Here is an 11,756-nt window from a genome sequence, read left to right as displayed (position 1 = left end):
GACTAGATTATTGGTATGTTTCTTGAACATTACAATAACCTAGGTTGAGGCGGGTTTCTTTCGACATCTTGCAACACAATCACCTCATTTAAACACACATCCACATTTTCTCCAGTCGGAGTTGAAATCACACAGATGACTTGACCGCGCCATGTGTATGTGTTCCACTCTAAGCTGAAAAACATCCCTGTTTGCATTACCTCCCCCCCCTTCGCTCATCCATCTAAATGGTCTTTTTCTAGGGTTTGCAGAAGCAAGGCAAACTTGATACAAACGCTGCTTGGTGTAAAACACGGTTAAACATTCCAGAGGTTTTGCATCAGGCCAACTGCGGAAGGATCAGCATCAATAAAGTCTTTATTTCATTTTTGCTCTTTGACATGTCGTCACTAATTTAGTTTTCGAAACAAACATCTTTACAACCATCATATGTGTGGAGCAAGAAGCCTCTAAAGTTGTACGATTTGGAGTTTAACCAACATTATTCAAGATTCAAGATTCAAGATGCTTTATTATTGTCCATTCTTTAACATAAGAACGGAAATTTCATTTTCGGCACAGTCCCACTAAGAGCAGACATACGTTACAAGGGGACAAGACAGGACCGCCAACGGATCAGCCACTTACAGCGCTCCTTAAAAAAGGTGGGAAAAAGGTGACATTGGGAAAGGGGGAAGAGTAAAAAAAAGTATCAGTCTAAGGCTGGACCCCCGGGAGGGGTCCAGACTGAGTCCAAGGAAAAAACCTCACATAGCATAGCACACATAAACATGATACATGTAATCACAACAACTCGCAACAGAGGGGGGGGGGGGGGGGGGGGGGCATTTGGGGACCTGGAGGCCGGCTGCCGCTATAAAGCGCTACTCAGCTGTCCACAACCCTGAAGAGGAATTAAGCAGTGGTGAAGGCGTTGATTGGGGCAGGGGCGGGTGCGTGCATGTATGCCCAATTAACTTGGGTGAGATGTTGAAATGTTTTTGTGGACTGGGGCCGATCTCAAAGTTCAACACCAGGTGTTATTGAAAAAAAGGAAGGTCAAAAGCGTCCATCGTTGAGGAGTCCTCGGGGGAGTTTTTCAGAACAGCCTATTCCTAGCGTCAAGGCCATTCGAGGGAGTCAAATCGTAGATTAAGATGTTGTTTTCTTCGAGCAGTCAAAACAATGACATTCCTGCTCTGTGTCCGTGCTGGCTCTCTCAAATTCAATTTATTTCTTCCTTCTCAAAGCTTCTCCATGATGAGATCCATTTTGCGATTCAAATCAGAAATCGCCACAGTCTGTGTTCCCACAGCCAGTGTTCCCACAGCCAGACCCAATCCTTCCATTGCGACGAACAGCCGTTGGGCTCCTTGAGTGGCTGTCATCGTCTTCCGAATTTGACGATACACCTATTTGGGAATTATACCTGGAAAGTTAAATCACATTTGGAGTTCAAACCATCATCATGAGTGTTCGATCAAGTCACAATAATTCCTAAAGCTAAAGAAAGTTGTAAATAACTCAACAATGAAAAAAATCCCACCTGGGATTGGTATATGTTACATTTTAACGGCTACTAGTACCAAATCTGTACTAACTGCACCGTTGCTTAATCGGTGCCAGAATACTTCAAAGAAGCCATATGTAATACGCAGATACACAGCCAAATCCTGCTCGATCGACCGGGCTACTCCAAGGAACTTTAAACTTCCACTGCCTCTTACTAGGGGTTGAAGTGCTGGGACCATAATAGCTGAATAGAAAAGTGTTTTGTCAATAACAAATCTCTAACCAACACATTTTACACAGAAATGAGGCTATTTTCAGGAAAAAGTACGTCATGTCACCGATTCTGTTCATAACTTTTATGGACAGAATTTCTATACACAGTCAGGGCGTTGAGGGGATCCGGTTTGGTGGCTCCAGGATTAGGTCTCTGCTTTTTGCAGATGATGTGGTCCTGATGGCTTCATCTGGCCAGGATCTTCAGCTCTCACTGGATCGGTTCGCAGCCGAGTGTGAAGCGACTGGGATGAGAATCAGGCACCTCCAAGTCCGAGTCCATGGTTCTAGCCCGGAAAAAGGTGGAGTGCCATCTCCGGGTTGGGGAGGAGACCCTGCCCCAAGTGGAGGAGTTCAAGTACCTCGGAGTCTCGTTCACGAGTGAGGGAAGAGTGGATCGTGAGATCGGTGCGGCGTCTTCAGTAATGCGGACGCTGTATCGATCCGTTGTGGTGAAGAAGGAGCTGAGCCGGAAGGCAAAGCTCTCAATTTACCGGTCGATCTACGTTCCCATCCTCACCTATGGTCATGAGCTTTGGGTTATGACCGAAAGGACAAGATAACGGGTACAAGCGGCCGAAATGAGTTTCCTCCGCCGGGTGTCGGGGCTCTCCCTTAGAGATAGGGTGAGAAGCTCTGCCATCCGGGAGGAGCTCAAAGTAAAGCTGCTACTCCTCCACATCGAGAGGAGCCAGATGAGGGGGTTCGGGAATCTGGTCAGGATGCCACCCGAACGCCTCCCTATGGAGGTGTTTAGGGCGCGTCCGACCGGTAAGAAGCCACGGGGAAGACCCAGGACACGTTGGGAAGACTATGTCTCCCGGCTGGCCTGGGAACGCCTCGGGATCCCTCGGAAAGAGCTAGACGAAGTGGCTGGGGAGAGGGAAGTCTGGGCTTTCTTGCTTAGGCTGCTGCCCTCGCTACCCGACCTCGGATAAGCGGAAGAAGATGGAACGATGGATGGAAGTACGTCATGTCTGCGTACAATATCGCAACAAATGGCAATCATATGGCTATTGTCAGTACTATCAGAAAACAAAGACTAAAACAAACTACAACCAACGCTAGCAATGCTTATACAAGCTTAGCAGCCTAATGTACACCCAAAACTAAAGAAGATACATTTTACCAAGGTATGCCTATAGGCTACACGAATGAGGAATAATTTTATCATGTGATTTGGCTGTCTCCATATGTTTCACACTGCCATGATTACAGCCGTGGTAATGTTAGAACCCATTTCCTCAGCGTATCAGTATATTGAGAACAAAATAGGCACTGAAACTACCCATTTCCACACAGGTTTTATTTGTCGAAAATATATTTTGCCCTGTCAGTTGGATTACACATCGACATACAGGCTAACGGGCATATATTTGCCCTATTAGCTTATATGTCATTGTGTCATGGCTAGCATGCTAAGTATTACACTAGGACCTAAGCACCATCACACTAAGCATTCGTTGCACGAACATACTAGACTGTATTGGACTATATAGTTTACATATGAAATGTCCATTTCCATTTATTACAAGTAATAAGAACACGTAAATCCCTGACATACCTATCAAGGCGGAAATTAGCAAATTTGGCGTCAGATGAAAACCTCTTCTCCGCCTTCAATCGTCTCCATCTTTCAAAGGAATACCCGATACAAATCCTCGTTTTGTTCCTGGCTTTGTCATGATTTAGTGGAGAATCGTAACAACGCCTTTTATATTTACTAAGGTCTGACATGTTTAGTAACTTTACCAGTGGCAGTAGCTCGACAAAGATGGCGGTGCGTAATTGGCAAGCTGGATGTGACAGACTTTCTAATTGGTCAAACGGTAGAGGGCGGAACATTGAAATGAAAACAATAACAGGATTTCGGGGCTGTGAATCTAATTTAAAAATGAGCATATCCCAGCTGATCTACTGTTATCAGTTATAAAGGTATTCGAAAAGAGCATGATTTATTAATGCCTTTTGACATATCAGGGCCATTTAATGATGACTTGAATTCTTACATATGGCTCCTTAGGAAATGGAAACCCGGGAAAAAATTTTTTCAGTCATAATATTTTTTTTACCAATCAAATATGCTAAAATCTTTTAAAATTATTGTTTGTATGTTACAGGTGCAGTTGGATATATAGGAAACTTGCATTTCTAGGGTTTAGATATGTTGAACATTTATACTCACATGTGAAGTATTTTTGAATAATACACAGAAAAAGGGTTAAAAATAGACTTAACACTGTAAGTTGCTAGTACATTGTTTTGATATAATAGAACGGTTAATGATCTCAAGTGGGTAGGTCTGAGGCAAGAAACTCCACGGCTGAAAATGAGTCCCAGTCTGGCCGTGATGTGTCTGTGAAAGAGTGTTTGTGTCCATTTTGTGTTGAGCGCTTGAAAAAAAATAGGCATAATGTTTGGCAAGCAAACATTTGCATAAAGCAAACAAAGTGTCCAAATGTTGATAGTTTTAAAAACTTGAAAATGATCTGTCTCAGGTAGCCTAAACATGTTAAAGATAAAAACAACTTTTGTTCATTTGTGATTAATCGTGGTTACCGTATTTCCTTGAATAGCCGCAGGGGCGTTAATTAATTTAAAACCTCCTGTCACACCTGCGTTTACCGGAAACCGGCGGGATGGCCGTGCATGCGGTAATTATTTTAAAACCTCTTCTCACTCCGGCGTTTACCAAAAGGAATCCATAAAATTTAGGCGTGCGCTTTGAGTGTGATGTAAGCATACCATCATGAAAAGCACATTTAATTAAAAAAACGTTATTATGGTCTTACCTGTACTTATAAATGGAGTCCATTTGCAGCTCCTTCTGACCAAAAGCATCGATAACTTGTTTATAGAAGTCTTCCTTATTTTCTTTCTTCAGTTTTAAAAGTCTCTGTTTCGATGGAGATATTCCTTTAATTATTACATCCAGCTTCGATTGAAAGTCCAGTTTAGAAAACTGTTTTATTTTAGATACCGGTATGAAATCCTTGTTAAAAGAAAAAAAAATCTCTTGCTGCGTGTGTTCACTTCTTCTGCAGTACCGGAAGTCGCAAGAAGGATCACTAGCGCGGCAGCGCCCTCTACCACCAGGAGGCGGGAGTCATTTAATGACTTATACAGTATTTCACACACGCAGCTACGGTATATTAATAAAACATAGCTGCTTACTGTTCTCTTTAGCATACTGTACCGGTATTCAATAGCTTGGACCTTAAATCCTACTGAAAAGCTCTTTATCTTTTTTCCTTTGTGCGATTGTAAACTACTGAAAGCAGCTTCCTTTTTTTTTTCTTTTTTTTTTTTTTTTAAAGTTTTATTTATACATTTCAACATTTCAACAATCAAATAAGTACAAAAGTAGTACAAAACAGTACAAAAAGAATACAAAGCAGCGCCAGGGGGTTATAAATTCAAAGTAACTAAAATAGAATGCAAAAAAACATATATATAATATAAACAAAGTGCAAAGCCATAGGCTCACTCAATCTGAAAGCAGCTTCCTCCATTTTGAAAATGAGGACAGATGCGTCACTCGTGACGTAACGAATTTGACCCGGTGGAAGTTCTAGCCATATGTTAAATATTTTGCGAAACGAGTTTGACCCGGCGAAAATTATAGACATGCGATAATAAAATTAATATTTTGCGAAACGAATTTGATCCAGCTTCAATAATAAACCGGCGATAAGGCCAAGCATGCGTTAATTATTTTGAAAAACGAGTTTGACCCGGCAGTAATTCTAGACGTGCGAATACTATATTCCCTGCGCCAATTCAAGGAAATACGGTAATTACAAGTTAATCGCGATTTTAAATATTTTAAACATTTGACAGCCCTGAGATTGACAACATTTTTAGTAATGAATACAACATATGTTAGAATAGGTGGATATATTAAAATAATGACAAGTAAAGCAAAAACATGGCGAATACATATATAAATACTCGAGTCAACACAATTAATGATTAATTTTTGTGTATAAATCAAACAAAGACCTATTGGTGATGCTCAATGAATAAAATGTATTGCCTATCACTTGTGAATTTTGCATAATCTATGTTATTATTGCAGCGTTACTGTATTTTTCAAACTATAAGGCGCACATAAAATATTTTAATTTATTCAAAAATCGACAGTGCGCCTTATAACCCGGTGGTCCTAATGTACGGCATAATTCTGGTTGTGCTTACCGACCTCGAAGCTATTTTATTTGGTACATTGTGTAAGTGTGACCAGTAGATTGCATTCACACATAAGATATACGTGTAAACTGCAAGATGACGCCAGTAAACAACACCAGAACTTTAAATGTTCCATTGAGAATCTAGAACATTACACACGGCGCTCAAAAATCTGTCAAAATGTTTTTAGTACGACTTTGGTAAGCTATGAAGCCACACCGCTTGATGGATTGTCGGTGCATTAAACATACGAGTATTACTATGGTGCGTGTATAAGGACCGCATCTGGCGTTTTGTTTCGCAATATTATGCAAAAACCCACTTTTCTTACCTTCTGGTACCTGCTGATGTGTATTTGGGATCTGCATAGGTACTGAAAATTTGAGCGCGTCCGCCATTGCAGTCCGTACCGACGCCGTAGTCGATAAGCTTCTTCTTTTTCTCTATCTTCTTATGTGGCATTCATCAGTAGACTAGCTATGAAAGCGCTAAAACAAACCGGTGTAGTGAGTTTACATTATCCACCCAAGGAACTTTCGTTATTATGGTGTTTCCGGTCGGACAGTTTTTCGCGGGACACATTTCCCGCGTTGATGTTGCACCAGTGAGCCACGGATGAGGAGATGCTGCTGATTTAGGTAAAGTCTGAATGTTATTAAAACAGTTAGCGCCATCTTTTGACACTTCTTCCACTCCGGTCCTTGCACGCTACACCGCTACAACAAAGATGACGGGGAGAAGACGCTGTCGAAGGTGAGCCACATAGGTAAGACCGCCCACAAAACGGCGCATCCTGAAAAAACGCTCAGAAAGCTACTTGAAGATGATCTGTAAAACATAATCTATGCAACATTTTGACCAAAGAACCACCATCACATGTTATGTGGACCACAAGATAGTGTTTTACATTTATGAAAAAAATCATAATATGACCCCTTTAATGCGCCTTAAAATAAACCCTGAATAGACCCCCTCATCGGCAGTGGGCCTTTTAATCCGGTGCACCCTATGGTCACAAAAATACGGTATACAATATTACTGCACGTATTTACATCGTCACACACAGTTTAACATGTCCAAAAAGGAGTAGGAAGAAGCAGAACTTTTCTATCTATCCATCCATCTCATAATGATGAATAAATCCACATAAATAAAAAGTTATCAAGGAGTTGTAATCGAAATGAACAAATGCATATATACCTGATTTATTATTAAGGTTCAAAATTCTTCCCTGTACCCCTTTAATGCGCCTTATAATCCAGTGCACCTTTTGCATGAAAATAGACCTGAATAAATCCGCTCATCTGCAATGCGCCTTTTAATCGGGGCGGTATAGCTCGGTTGGTAGAGTGGCCGTGCCAGCAACTTGAGGGTTCCAGGTCCGATCCCCGCTTCCGCCATCCTAGTTGCTGCCGTCGTGTCCTTGGGCAAGACACTTTACCCACCTGCTCCCAGTGTAAATGTAACTTAGATATTGGGTTTCACTATGTAAAGCGCTATGAGTCACTAGAGAAAAAGCGCTATATAAATATAATTCACTTCACTAATCTGGTCCGAAAAATACCGAAATTGAATATCCTTGCCGTATAGCAGGGGTGTCCAAACTTTTTCCACTGAGGGCCGCATTCTGAAAAATCAAAGCAAGCGGGGGCCATTTTGATATTTTTTATTTTAAAAACCAATACAATATATTTATAAAAAATATACATTTAGGCCTCCACTCAGGCTTGATCCCGGGGACCCCAAAGGGTTTTGGTCAAAAAATTATTAAAAATGTGTCATTATTCAGTAGTATTATTTTTTATTATTATTCAAGTTTTAAATCTCTAGATCAACATTAGGTCTATCTGTCAATATAACGGTTTTAAAGATTTAAGTTGTATGCTCTTGTTGTCAAAGAAAACCCTGTTTTTTATGGAAAAAAATACAAAATATGCAATATTTTCACACAATAAAATTTTTAAGTGGAATATTTGAGATTATATAATAATTGGAGCCTTAAAAAGGTCAATAACTCATAACAACATTGATTTTAATTCATTATTATTTTTTGAGCAAAGACACTTAAAAACCAATCACACTAAAATTATTGGGGATCTAAATAATTATAGTGTTAAAAAATAAATTCTATTTTTTTTTTTTTTTTACTGTTTACTTTTAACACAATAATCTCGAGATCAACTTCAGATCTATCCGTCAATTATACGTTTTATTGTTGTTTATGTTTTTCGTTTGTTCGTTTTAGGCCCTTCTTTATATAAAACAGCTCAGTTTTTTATATGGCAAACACAAAATATGCAACATTTTCCCCAAGAATATCTCAGATGTGACGTAATTGGAGCCTTGAATAGGTCAATAATTCATAATGACATTGAATTTGATTCATTATTATTTTTTAAAGAAAGAAACAGCCTGCATGGCACAGCTTTGTGTTATTAGAGTAAACATTGCAACATTTTCTTGTTACATTTCACCTGTTTGCTCTTTTATACCACTTATCATGCTTTTAATTTTTTTCATTCGTATTTTTGAAATGTGCCGTGGGGCCGTTAAAAAATGACCTGCGGGCCACAAATGGCCCCCGGGCCGCACTTTGGACACCCCTGCCGTATAGCAACCCACGTTGTCTTTTCGGTAACGGATTAACCACATGCATTAACACAATAACATCGAAAGCCCTATTTTTAATCTACGCCCCTCCAAAAAACTGGATGTTCACCTTGCTGTCATTCATACTGCCTCTCTTGAATATTAGTGAAGTAGTGAAGTATATTTTTTTATATAGCGCTTTTTCTCTAGTGACTCAAAGCGCTTTACACAGTGAAACCCAATATCTAAGATACATTTAAACCAGTGTGGGTGGCACTGGGAGCAGGTGAGTAAAGTGTCTTGCCCAAGGACACAACGGCAGTGACTAGGATGGCGGAAGCGGGGATCGAACCTGCAACCCTCAAGTTGCTGGCACGGCCACTCTACCAACCGAGCTATACCGCCCCGTATTCCTGTTAGAATAATTATATATGTTATCACACAACTCTTATGCTTAAAGGCACATAACTTGTTATCTTCCACTGCAAGTTAGGAGTTGCCTCGCCGCAGCTGTTTGTATTTTTCAGCCTGCTAACAGCCAAGGACCGACCTCAAGTACCTCAACGAAGATAAGACAACATCGGGCAGATAAAGCAGAGAACAGGGCGCAATCACGAGGCTCAGCACATTTCCATTCTGAATAATCACGTATTGTGTCAACTGGGGCCGCTTGCATAATATGTGACCCCTCCCTTTAGAACAGGGGTCTCAGACATGCGGCCCGCGGGCCAATTGCGGCCCGCGAGACGTTATTTTGCGGCCCCCACCTTAATATGAAAGTTTAATGTAAGCGCGGCCCGCGAGTTTTATATGAATGGCGCTTGACAGTGTTGTGTTATTTGGGTCCAAAATGGCTCTTTCAACATTCTGGGTGGCCTACCCCGGCGTTAGTGGAAAAGCGGCAAATGAGTGAAAGCGACAGAGACGTTGCCATGGAGACGAGGGTTTTCTTACGTGCCTGGCTGCAGTCACACCGCGACACCTGTCCGTCAGTAATAACAGTACCCGACCCGATAACCTGGACCAATTCAAACCGTTATTTTTATTTATTTAATTGTTTAATTTGCATTGCCTCACACGATGAACACTACATATATTTCTATATGACGCCGGATAACACTCCGGGAGCCGTCACTATCCCGGTACTGTCCCGGCTATTATCTGCCGACCGCCGTGTTGCTGTAGGGAGGAAAAGCGGAACGACACACATTGCGGAAATAACATTATTCTCCGTGCGTCGGCTAAATACAAATATATTCCACAACCCCAAACATGTCTTTTTCAAAGCCTGCAGTGAAGAGAAAGGTTAGTGATGAGCAAAGACAATTCCAGGAAAAGTGGGAGATGCAATATTTCTTTGTTGAGCACAGGGGCACCCCGACGTGTCTTATTTGCACAGAGAAAGTTGCGGTGCACAAGGAATACAATTTGAAACGTCATTATACAACTAGACATGCTGAGGAGTATGCAAACATTTTTTTTAAAGAAATCTTATCTCGCGGCCCAGCCTCAGCCGGACTATGCATCCAGTAGCCCCCAGGTGAATTGAGTTTGAGACCCCTGCTTTAGACCAGTGTTTCCCACACATAAAAAAAATAAATTAAAAAAAAAAAAAATTTGTGGTGGCCTGCCACGAAAGAATTACGGCCGCACAAAAAAATTTAATTTTTTTTTTTGTCCTGTCCAGCTTCTCAGGCAAATCATATAGTAGATGTAGATGCCCATATCAGCTGTTCAGATTTACTTTACAAAAGAGAAGTGTAGGACCAAGATTTCTGGAGCTCTTTGTTCAGTGGATCAGGGGCCGTACTTATCAAGCTTCTCAGAATTACTCCTAAGAAGTCTGCTAAGAGTTGACTTAAGAATAAATAAATTATTCGCTGAAAGCTGCACTTAAAAGTTAGTTATCAAGCGTCTTACTCACACTTTCAGCGAAGTGTAGGACTGAATCTTAAGTGTCACACTCAGAGCTGAATTACGACATTACTATGTGCCGTAAATGGAATTTTAGGTGACGTCATTTCTGTGTCCATAGAAATGACCAATCACGGAAGGGAATCCGTTGTCTAAGAATAAAGAAATATCTTGGAAATATTTAAGTGGACAATGGGAGTGTATATTTTGACAATAAACTACAAAATAATACAAAACAAACTAGTCCCCGCCGGCACTCACGCTACCGCTCCCTCTCTTCTCTTCTCTCGCCCACACACTCACTGACGTCACTCACCTCACGGCCACACACATACGCTACTGTCATAACATTTTCTTTCCAATTCATTAATTAGGCAACTAATTTGAAACTGGTGTGGGTGGCTCCATATATACTATCCCACTGCAGCCACATGCAGAAATCAACATGGAATCGAAAAGTATCAAATCTGTGACAAAAATAATACCCGCTCTGTCTAAACGATACCGTTTGATCAGCTGCTCGTCATCAAACAAATCCAGGACATCGTTCCGCTCCCTGAATGTTCGCGCACGTCTCTCTCGCCTCAGTGCCATCCCCTGCTGGCAACTCCTAACCACTTAAGACACCTCTGAAGGTCTCTTAAATATCGTGGAGAGTAGGAGTGATTCTTAGACTTAAGAACGTTGATAAAAAGCTTTTATTCTTAAGTTTGAGAGTAGGACTAAATTTCGCAAATTCTCAGGACTTAAGTGTAAAATGGCACTCTAAGAAGCTTGATAAGTACGGCCCCAGATGTTTGATGAAGCTTTGTGTCTATCTACCACTACTACTGTTTTCTGTTTTTTTGTTACTGACTGTGGCAGGACACCTCTGCCTCTGTTTCACTTTATGTTGCTGGTAAATAATATGGTTGTAGTAGTAGGCTAAAGTTAAATTATTTAGTATGCACTAATTAAAGGGGCAGAGCTTTAAGAGACATTTTAGCTTTTATATTTTTATAAGATATATTTTTTGTAAGAACCACAATTAATAAACATATTTCAGTGAATAACTTATTGTTCAAATCTGTATATAAATATGTACATAAAGTGTTGTAATTATATTGTAAAATAAATGGATGGATGGATGGATGGATGGACGTTTAAAACAAAACTGTTATTATTAATTAGTAAGTATACATTTTTTGAGCCTTTTTAAAGAAAATCATATCATTGTAGTAAATTATGCAAATTACTCGACGATGCCATGGTGACCACGCCCATAGCCACGCCCATAGCCACGCCCCCACCGCCACAGGTAT

This window comes from Entelurus aequoreus, linkage group LG09, assembly GCF_033978785.1.
Source record: "Entelurus aequoreus isolate RoL-2023_Sb linkage group LG09, RoL_Eaeq_v1.1, whole genome shotgun sequence".
Taxonomy (NCBI): domain Eukaryota; kingdom Metazoa; phylum Chordata; class Actinopteri; order Syngnathiformes; family Syngnathidae; genus Entelurus; species Entelurus aequoreus.
The sequence above is the reverse complement of the archived record's forward strand: the minus strand, read 5'-3'. Positions refer to the sequence as shown.